The 9,592-nt window shown below is 48.6% G+C and overlaps 1 pseudogene across 1 annotated transcript in view; it reads left to right on the top strand.

Annotated features, from left to right (window-relative positions):
- Positions 1–2,809: 2,809 nt before the first annotated feature.
- The window catches only part of LOC309848618 (mitochondrial ornithine transporter 1-like), a 28,654-nt pseudogene continuing 21,871 nt past the window's right edge, over positions 2,810–9,592 (top strand). The window contains exons 1-2 of the transcript XR_014316580.1: positions 2,810–3,448; positions 5,589–5,713. The product of XR_014316580.1 is annotated as a mitochondrial ornithine transporter 1-like (transcript). The remainder of the gene's footprint in view (positions 3,449–5,588; positions 5,714–9,592) is intronic.

The raw sequence follows: 9,592 nt of genomic DNA, 5'->3' as shown, positions 1-9,592 counted from the left end.
AGCCACTCTGTCCCCCACCTTTGACCTATGTCACATCTGCCCCTTCATCACATAGTCGGCTGTACTAATGTCCCTGGATTGCGTAGTCCCAAGTGTAGCAAACAACTTCCTGGAGCACAGGCGTCAGCGCTTTGACTCGCCTGCTGTTTGGAACCCAGATCTGAAATGCCATTGGGGTAACCTACCTATACTGACGGCAGTAATGCAGGACTCTGTAAAGTCCTGTTCTCGAGGCCATCAGATGCCTGGGGAATTACCCTTAGAACAAAGTTTGAGTGGACACCAAGAAGGTGATTTTGCAATTAGTTCTCTGAGCTTCTGTGAGATGTTAAGCTTTTCAACATCTTATATTTCTCTATTCCTAATGCAGCAAAAACAGAAAGAGCCACTCCTGTGAGGGAGTTTAAGCTGCCAAGGTGAATTTATAAAATGTGAAGGGAGGTCTATTTCAGGGGAAAGAACTGGTTCCTGCAACTCTCTTGCTTTTAAAAGGAAGCTTCTGAGAAGTTAGGGCCATGAACTTCAGACTTGAACAGAACTCTGCGGAGTTCCAGCTCTTTCATTAGTACTTATATAACTTTGGGCAAGTGACTTGGCCTCTGAGTCTCCCATCCTTCACCAACATCATTGGTGCCAGGCAGGGTGTGAAGCACCAGGATACAGCAAGCAAGACAACAGGACAGAGGCAAATGGATTAGGGTTTTTGCAAAAAAGGTAACTTTGCTAATTGGGGATTAAAAATATGCACAAATGTTTCCTGGTTATTTGTGAGTTTACACATAAACGGAGGCTAAGGTTGTTGAGGAAATGTGAGGGGAAAAAAGAAACAGAGCAGGAGTGGTGAGAGTCTGGAGCAGCTTTTGTGAAAGTAGGAGAAGGGACTCAAGGGAGACAACACAAAGAACAAGGTTGGCTGGCCGCCCCCTGAGGGCGCTACAGTGACCTGGAGTAGTGCCTGCACTCAAGATGGTGGTGGATGGTGCCAGCTGGCTCCCAGAGCAGCAGTGGCCCGCATGGTGGATTGCCCCAGCAGGATCACGGAGATCAGAGGCTGTGATGCAGTTGCGGGAAGGCTGGGGTTTGAAAAGGTTAAATGGTTCACTAAAGGTCACCCAGATTTTTACACAAGCATCCTGGCTCCAACTCCTGTTGCTCTTTCCAGTCTGTACCCACAGACTGGCTCTGTCCTTAATAAGGTTTCCTTTGAGTCTCAAGTTTCTAGCTTGCTAAAACCACTGGACCAGGGGATACTGAAAGTCCTTGAGTCCTCTAGAATGTTGTAATAGTAGATTTTGCTCCTGAGTCTGCTTCCCACCAGTTAGACCACAAGTCACCTTGGGCAAGTATTTCAAACTCCCTGGCTTGTTTCTGTAAATAAGTTTCAGAAATTTGACTTCTAAAGTGCTGATTTTGGGAACCTGGGTGGCTCAGTGGGTTAAGCTTCTGCCTTTGGATCAGGTCATGGTCTCAGGGTCCTGGGATAGAGTCCCACATCCAGCTCTCCGCTCAGCAGGGAGCCTGTTTCCCCCACCCCCACCCCCACCCCCGCCTCTCTGCCTACTTGTGATCTCAAATAAATAAATAAAATCTTTTAAAAAAATAAAGTGCTGGTTTTGTGAAAAGTCAGTTTGTGCTGTTTTTCTGAGTGTCCCCATTTATCAGGAGCTCTGATGCCTTCACAGCGCCTCCTCCCTCTGGAAAGTCTGTTCAGTTGTAACTTCAAGTTAAGCACTTGCACTAACACAAGTCACGGGGTATATTTAAGTCTTCCCTCCCCCCATCACTTAAGTGATATTGTCAGTCATCCAACAGTGCAACCAAACAGGGAAAAAACAAATTGTAAAAGGAAAAGATAGCACAGTTTAAGGAAGAAAATGCAGTATAGAAAATGAAAATAAATGCATGAAGACTGAGCCAAAGAAATCCGAAGGCCACGACTGAGTTATATGGAGCAGCTAGCTGTCAGTAACAGACTCAGAGCTTTCCAGTTGAGTGGGTGTTAGCTCTCTGTCTTAGCGAACTGGAGAAAGTTCCTTTACTGGCCATTACAAGATTCTTTGGATAGTGCTTTCTAATAAAATGCCAGAGAGCCACAGAGGTAGCCTATAACTCATTAGGAACTGAAAGATCAGAGAAGCCCGATTTAGAGCCAGTTTTCATCGGTGGGTGGGACCTTCTCCAATGTCCTAGGCGAGGATGGATTTCCTTGAGGTAGGCAAAATAGGGAACGTTTGTTTTGTGGGGTTTTTTCTCTGGCAATAAGCGAATATATTTTTCATCACCACGCCTCCCGTACTTCTGTAGCCAAATATAAAATAGAGACCTTGAGTCCCAGCACGGTTCACCAGCCCAAAGACTTCAGCAGGTCCTTCCAACACCCCCAACCCCGCCCTGAGTTCCAGCTGGGGTCCAGCCTCTCCGGAGTCCTCCGGGAACCTGGACGAAGGGAAGCAACTCCGGGGGCCCGGGCTCCCTGTCCTCCAGGTCCTCCAGCTCGCGGGCGCGCGGGCCGGGGGTTCCGTGACCCGCGCGGGGCCGAGTGCGCCGCCTAAGCCGCGGACTTCCGCTTCCCAGCGCCGGCCCCGCGCTGCCAACCCCCAGCCGCAGGGGAGCTCCGGGCCCCGGGGGCCGCCGCCCTTTGCGCTCCCCTGCGACTGGGCGGCGCGGAGGGCCGGCCCGCGGCGGACGTGGGTGTTAAGCGGCTGCCCCGGCGGCGGAGGCAGAGCGGCGAGCCGCGGCGGAGCCGGAGCAGCACGCGCGGCCAACTGTCCTGGCGGTGAACGCAGCCCCACAACCGCCGCTCCGGGGGCGGCGGGAGGGAGCGGGGCGCGAGCGGGCCTATGCGGGGGCGGGGGGGGGCGGGGCGACCTTCCCGGGCAGCCGGCGGGCTTCTGGGGTCCGCGGCCCGCGCGCGGTCCACGCGCCCAGGTCGTTAGGGGCGCCGAGGGCCGGGGCTCGCCGGACACTACGGGGCTCCGCGGCCTCCTTTCCGTAGAGTCACCTGCCGGGAAGGGTGTCCTCTTTGCCCCGCGGAGAGTCATCAGGCCTCTGGGCACCGCGCCGTCCGTGCCCGGGCCCGAGTGGGGGCGGTTATGAATGGGAGACTCGTGCAGGTTGTTGGGCTGGAGTCCGAGGACGAGAAAGCGGGAAGCAGTCTCCCTCGCGGGCCTGTGCTCCCCGGGATCCGGAGCCTCGGAGCGCGATTGCCTGGCCGGCGTGTTAGCGGGCAGACGGGCCGGCATCGCAGCGCCTTGGGTCCGGCTCTAGTCCTGGGCGGGAGGGCAGCCGGGTCGGCTTGAGCTCCACCAACCCTACCTGGTGGAGCAGGCGGACTCAGAGCGTTCTCCCAGGCGAGAAACTCATTTCTCCTGGGAACTTAAGAAGGCTGTGTGGCTGGCGATGTTGTTTGTCTCTCCTGGAGTCGGACCCACCTGTGCTTGCAGGAGAGGTAAAGGGGCGCAAAAAGGATTCAGCTTTTCAACTGGCTCAAGTCTGAGTTTTAACATCTGCTGACCAGTTTTGCCTCCCCCAAGCTGAATGTATTTTTCCAGACTTCTTGAAGCCGCCTTCTTAAACCACACAATAATGTGAGTCCGTTGCTGACTTAATCTTGTTAGTTCCCATCACTGTTTATTTAGTATTTTAGTAATTCTCTTGAGTCCTTACTTGTGGGATTATATGCGTTTAAGTTTGATTCACAGCGATGACACATAGTAGGATCTGTGCCTTTCTTATAAACTAAGAAATGTTGGCACCCCAAGAATTCAACCGACGGAGAAGCCACATGATTTGGGCCCTGTATGACTCTCCCCACTTGCCTCCATTTTTCCTTGAAAATGCAGGGTTCGGTGCTTGTTTTTTGCTTTTCTTTTTGGTCAGGTTGGAATACTCTGGAATTAAGTATTGCTCGGTAGGCACAGACCCAAAAGGCAAGACTTGAGTCCTCTGACTACTTGTATGACCTTGGAAAAGCTCTTGCTTTGTGGCCTCAGTTTTCCATCTGGAAAAGGAAGAGATTGGATTAGGACCCTCATAGCCTTCTCTAGGTACAGGATGGCCACAACCTCGTCAACTGTAGTTATTGATACTGCCTCTCCTGTCCTATCAATAACATAAAATGCATGTCTTGTCTGTTTCACTTAGTTGCTTTTTCAAGTCCAGTACTATGCTTTTGTGGTTGCTGGTTTTACAATTTTTTTTTTTTTTTTTTTTTTTTTTTTGCAAAGAAGCAAGATTCGTGGTGTCTGATCATTCACAGCAGGCGTCAAGTGGTTAAAAAAGACTTCTTAGTGGATAAAATGATTTTCCACTGACGTTTAGGTCCACGTTGGCACTCATTAATAACCCAGCTGGCCCACCACCCTCCCAAGAGGTGGCCTGGTGGGAGCACAGAGGTCTTTAGCGTGATGAATAAAAATTGTTCTTTGGTATTGAAGGATAAGTCACTTACTTAGTTTGAAAACCACACAGAATAGGTTGCTGAATTGGTTATCTTGATATTATGTGTTAATGAGCCACCTTTCCTTTTTTATAAAAATCTGTATTTTTAAAGTCCATTTCTCTGTGATAGTTGATTTTTGTCTTGACAGTTGAGGTGTAGACTCTAGTTTTTCCAAACTTTTTAAGCTCTAGCCCAAACATGCTGAAACTAGGAGAGAGGCCTGGTTATCTGAATATTTTACTGGTGCCCCAGTGATTCTTATCAAACAAATTTAGGACACAGTGTTGCTTCTCAAAATGTGATTGGTGGCCAGTCATTATCAGCCTCATCTGGGAGTTTGTAGTGACTGGCAAGGTTTCTGGTCCCACCTGAGGCCTAGCACATCAGAATCTGTATTTTAACAAGGTTCCCATGTGTTCTGTGGACATGGTTATGGTTGAGAAGGTCTGAAGAGGCCTTTGATGACCGTGATTAATGCTTGGTGCTGTACTCCGTAGTTCTAAGAACAGCTGTCCCTTGTGGCTATTTTGATTGCCTTTATATTATGATAATAATTCTATTATTCACCTTTGATATGGGGGGACCTCCAGCTTAAAGGGGCCCGAGGGCTCATCCTGCTGGTGGAAGATCAGGAATTGAGACCCACGCATATGTCACTTAGCAGAACGCCTAAGCCATTACTTTCCAGACCTACTGATTTGTGACTCCTGAGAGGGACTCAACTCAGGCTGCTGTCTGAATTTAGAACTGAGCTTAGTTTCCTGACAGTTCCACTTAGGCCTCTGAAAAACTAGTTTGTTATGGCTTGGGTGTCTGTGGTATTTGGCATTCACTTGTAAGATTTTCAGAAGGGTTGGTTGAAATGCTCCCTATGAGTGGCTAGAGCTCTGATAACTCACGGAAGGGTTTTGACTTGCGAGTTTTTCATGGGGAGATGGTGGGCGAGTGGAAGGCAGGCCAATTGCTAAGCTGCACTGATAGCCTCACTGCCGTTTACTTTCTTTCTTTCTTTCTTTTTTTTTTTTTTTTTTGCAAAAGGGAGAACTGATCTCCCAGCTCCCAGAGGTTGACGTCCCAGTAACCAGGCAGCAGTTCTAGAGAAAGGCTGCAGAGGCTTCACTGATGGTGAGCTCTGGTCTCCTTTCAGGGATATGAGACACCCGTCATAAGCTGCGGAGAGTTGCCTTCCACAGAGACCAGCAGAGGTGTGTGCCAACATGAAGTCCAGTCCTGCCATCCAAGCTGCCATTGACCTCACAGCGGGGGCTGCAGGTAATTCCAGGGGAAACCCATCCTCTAGTCTTGGAGTACCTGCTACAAGTGGGATCCAATGAAGGTGTGGTGAAAATATTGCTTTTGTCACTCCCAGAAGCAAAATGCTTTCTCCTTGGAGGGAACCCATGTAATGGAGGGAATCCATCTAATTGAAGAGTAATATCGTCTCTAAGAATGGCAGAAGGTAGAGCAGTTCCCTTACAATAAAACTCTGAATGTGGGCGCAGAGTGGGAATGTCCTCAGTTCACAGCTGGAAAACCTCACAGCTCAGAGCTGAAGTCCTTTGTCCATTGTCACACAGCTGGCATGTGCAGGTGACGTGGGATTTCACTCTAAGCCTGGTAGTCTTCAGAGCCCTTGTAGTCCAGAATCCTACTATGCCGTCTGTCCAGGGAAGTCCTACTTACTGTCCTTATTGCTGCCAAGGCAAGAAATGTCTTTGGTAACTGAGACTGATTTTTGATGGTTTCTAAAGCCCTAAAAAGAAAAGACAGGCCCTAGGATTTGGCAGGGAGGGGTGGGCTGGGCAGGGGCTGAGCCCCAGGGCTGACTGAGGCCTCAAAAGGCACAGGTAAATACTCCTGTGCAGCGCTTGCAACCCACAGGCCAGTCTTTAGATATATCACCTTTACTCAGCCTGAGGGCAGTAATTGGAAGTGTGTCCCTGGTGACTTGGTTCTCTACGTTATTTTAGCGCCAGAGGAGTGCTGGGATGTTCCTATTTCCCAGATGAAAACCCTGGTTTACCCTTGCCCCTTACACTGATTCCCTCTTTTTTTTTTTAAGGTTTTATTTTTATTTATTTGACAGAGAGAAATCACAAGTAGATGGAGAGGCAGGTAGAGAGAGAGAGATGGAAGCAGGCTCCCTGCTGAGCAGACAGCCCGATGCGGTACTCGATCCCAGGACCCTGAGATCATGACCTGAGCCGAAGACAGTGGCTTAACCCACTGAGCCACCCAGGCACCCCCACTGATTCCCTCTTTTAAGAAGAAAACAATTTTTTAATTAACATATAATGCATTATCAGCCCCAGGGGTACAGGTCTGTGAACTGCCAGGTTCTTTTTTTTTTTTTTTTTTTTTTTTTTTTAAAGATTTATTTATTTATTTGACAGAGAGATCACAAGTAGACAGAGAGGCAGGCAGAGAGAGAGAGAAGCAGGCTCCCTGCTGAGCAGAGAGCCCGATGTGGGGCTTGATCCCAGGACCCTGAGATCATGACCTGAGCCGAAGGCAGCGGCTTAACCCACTGAGCCACCCGGGCGCCCCGAACTGCCAGGTTCTTACACTGACTCTTATAAGGGCCTCAGCTCCTGGGAGTGGAGAGGCCAGAGGGTGAGTTGCCTGTTGTCCTCTTATCCAGTGGGACCTCCCAGGTCAGCAGATCAGGTGCAGCCAAGGGCCACCCTCGTCATCCCATCATTACCTTAACTGTGAAAAAGAAGTTAGAGTTCAGAGAATAAAGTATTTTCTCCTGAACCAAAGGTCAATGGAGGTAGGCTAATTGAGAAAGGCTATAGACAGTACATTACAGACTGATAAGAAGTACAGGCACCAACTCCCAGTTTAGAGACCACAGGAGTGTCCTGGCCCAGGAGGAGGGGAAACTAAGCATGGCCTAGGTGTCCATTGGCTTCTTGCCTGCTGAAGGCCTTGGGTCAGTCCCATACCAGCTGCAGCTGGTAACCCCTGGCCCAACCAGTGGCCCCATGCACCACCCCCACCCCCAGGCCACATTGGGATGACCCTGACCATGGGAACAGTGGACCCATTTGCCTGCCTCTGGCACCCTCTTAACGGTCCTGCAAATGCGCTGGGCTCCGTTTTTGTCTTTACCGTAGGGTGGTATTTAACCACAGGAGAGATTCTCAGCTTTTGGAATTAAATGTCTGTCAGTCAGTCTGCCAAAGACATAGAATCTGTTGTGATCGAATTTTCTTTTTCCTGGGAAGGCATTTCTGTGTGGACAGGTATTTGGGTGCGACTTATGTGCTTTACAGTAAATTTTAAAGATACAGATAGCAGTTGTATTGTTGGGAGTCTGGTGTGTAAGGCATTGGGGCATGTTTTTCTAAAATATTACCATGTTTTGAGCCCATCTACATATGGCCTTTAATTCTCCTGATAAGTAGTTGGGATTTCTTCCTGCCCTGGTCTCAGAGGGTCACCTGTCACTGCTGTAGCATGGCCCTGCAGCATCTGACTTTGGGGGACAACAGGCTCCTTGGCAGGGGTCCGTGCCAGGTGGACCTGGCCAGTGAGGGGTGAGAGGTGAGGGACTCTGGCTGGCAGGGGAGGCTTGTGTTAGTGATCTGAGAACTTCTACTGGGATGCGCTTGGCATGCAAACGGGAAGCCATAGCCCCACTTTGGATGGGTGGCAGTCCCCCAGTGTGGAGCTAGGAGGGCCTGCGGAGACCTTTGGCTCTGATGCTCACTGTATAGTGTAAAGGACACCCTGAGAGACCGAGTGCGTTTGCCCATGATTGTGCAGCTAGACGGTGTCCAGACAGGGCTAGGACGTTGGTTCCTTGGGTCCTTGACTGGTGCTGTTGTTGTCTTTGTTTTAAAACTCCATAATGGTGGCTCCGTAGCTCAGGGATTAGAGCACTGGTTTCGTAAAACTCCATATTGGGCAACAGCCCTCCTGGGGGTGGAGGTTAATCTCAAGCCTCTGCTGCCAGCTGTCTGGTTGGGACATTGGGCCATCGTGGACTGAGGTGATCTTGGTGTAGTATACACATGTTCTTTTCCGTGTCCCTCCTTTTCTTTGAAATAGACCTCCCCCGTCCAGCAGGTTTTTGGTCCAGTTCATCTGCTGTAAAATGCTGGGAAGCTGGCACTGCCTCTCTGCTAGTGTAGGAGAAATTCCAGAAATTCCAAGCAGCTAGAATGGGGGAGGATTTGAAGAAGATAGGTCACTATCTTCTGAGACAGTGTGGAGCTCAAAAGTTAAATTCCTTCATGAGAAACCTTGGTCTCCCTTTAAAATACAATGGAATCTATCTTTCTTTCTTTCTTTTTTTTTTTTTAAAGCAAAATACACTTGTTTTTTGACAACTATAACCCACCCCCTGCTTTCACTTGGTTGCTGTATGCCTTAACTAGCCTAGCTTCTCACTGTGACCTAGACCATTGACGTTTATCCTCTCGTGCCAAAATTCATGATTCTCTTGGCCCTTTGGATGTGTTCTTTGGAAAAGTGTCTATTCAGGTCATCTGCCCATTTTTAAATCAGAATGTTTAGGTATTTGTTGTTATTGTTGTTGTTTGATGTTGACTTACAGAAGTTCCTTATATATTTTGAATATTAACCCCTGGTCAGATGCATCATCTGCAAATATCGTCTCCTGATGCATCATTTGGAAATATCCCCTCCCATTCAGTAGGTTGTCTTTTTGTTTTGTTGATGGCTTCATTCACTCTGCAGAAGCGTTTTATTTTAGTGTAGTCCCAATAGTTTGCTTTTGTTTCCTTCACTTCAGGAGACCTATCTAGAAAAACGTTGCTAGGCCCGTGTCAGGAGTCTTACTGCCTATGTTTTCTTCAGTTTTATATTTGTTTTATGTTCAGTTTTATGCAATTTTATGGTTTCAGATCTCACATTTAGGACTTCATTCTGAGTTTATTTTTGTGGATGGTGGAAAGAATTTCCTTCTTTTGCATGTAACTGTCCAGTTTTCCCAATGCCATTTATAGAAGAGACTGTCTTTTCCACCATTGCATATGGCTGCTACTTCTGTTGTGGATTAATTGACCCTGTAACTGTGGATTTATTTCTGTACTTTTTACTTATTATTTTTAAAGCTTTTATTTATTTATTTGACAGAGATCACAAATAGGCAGGCAGAGAGAGAGGGAAGCAGACTCCCCG

Source organism: Mustela nivalis (assembly GCF_964662115.1).
Source record: "Mustela nivalis genome assembly, chromosome: 15".
NCBI lineage: Eukaryota > Metazoa > Chordata > Mammalia > Carnivora > Mustelidae > Mustela > Mustela nivalis.
Note: the sequence above shows the minus strand (reverse complement) of the source record. Positions and strands in the feature narration are given on the sequence as shown.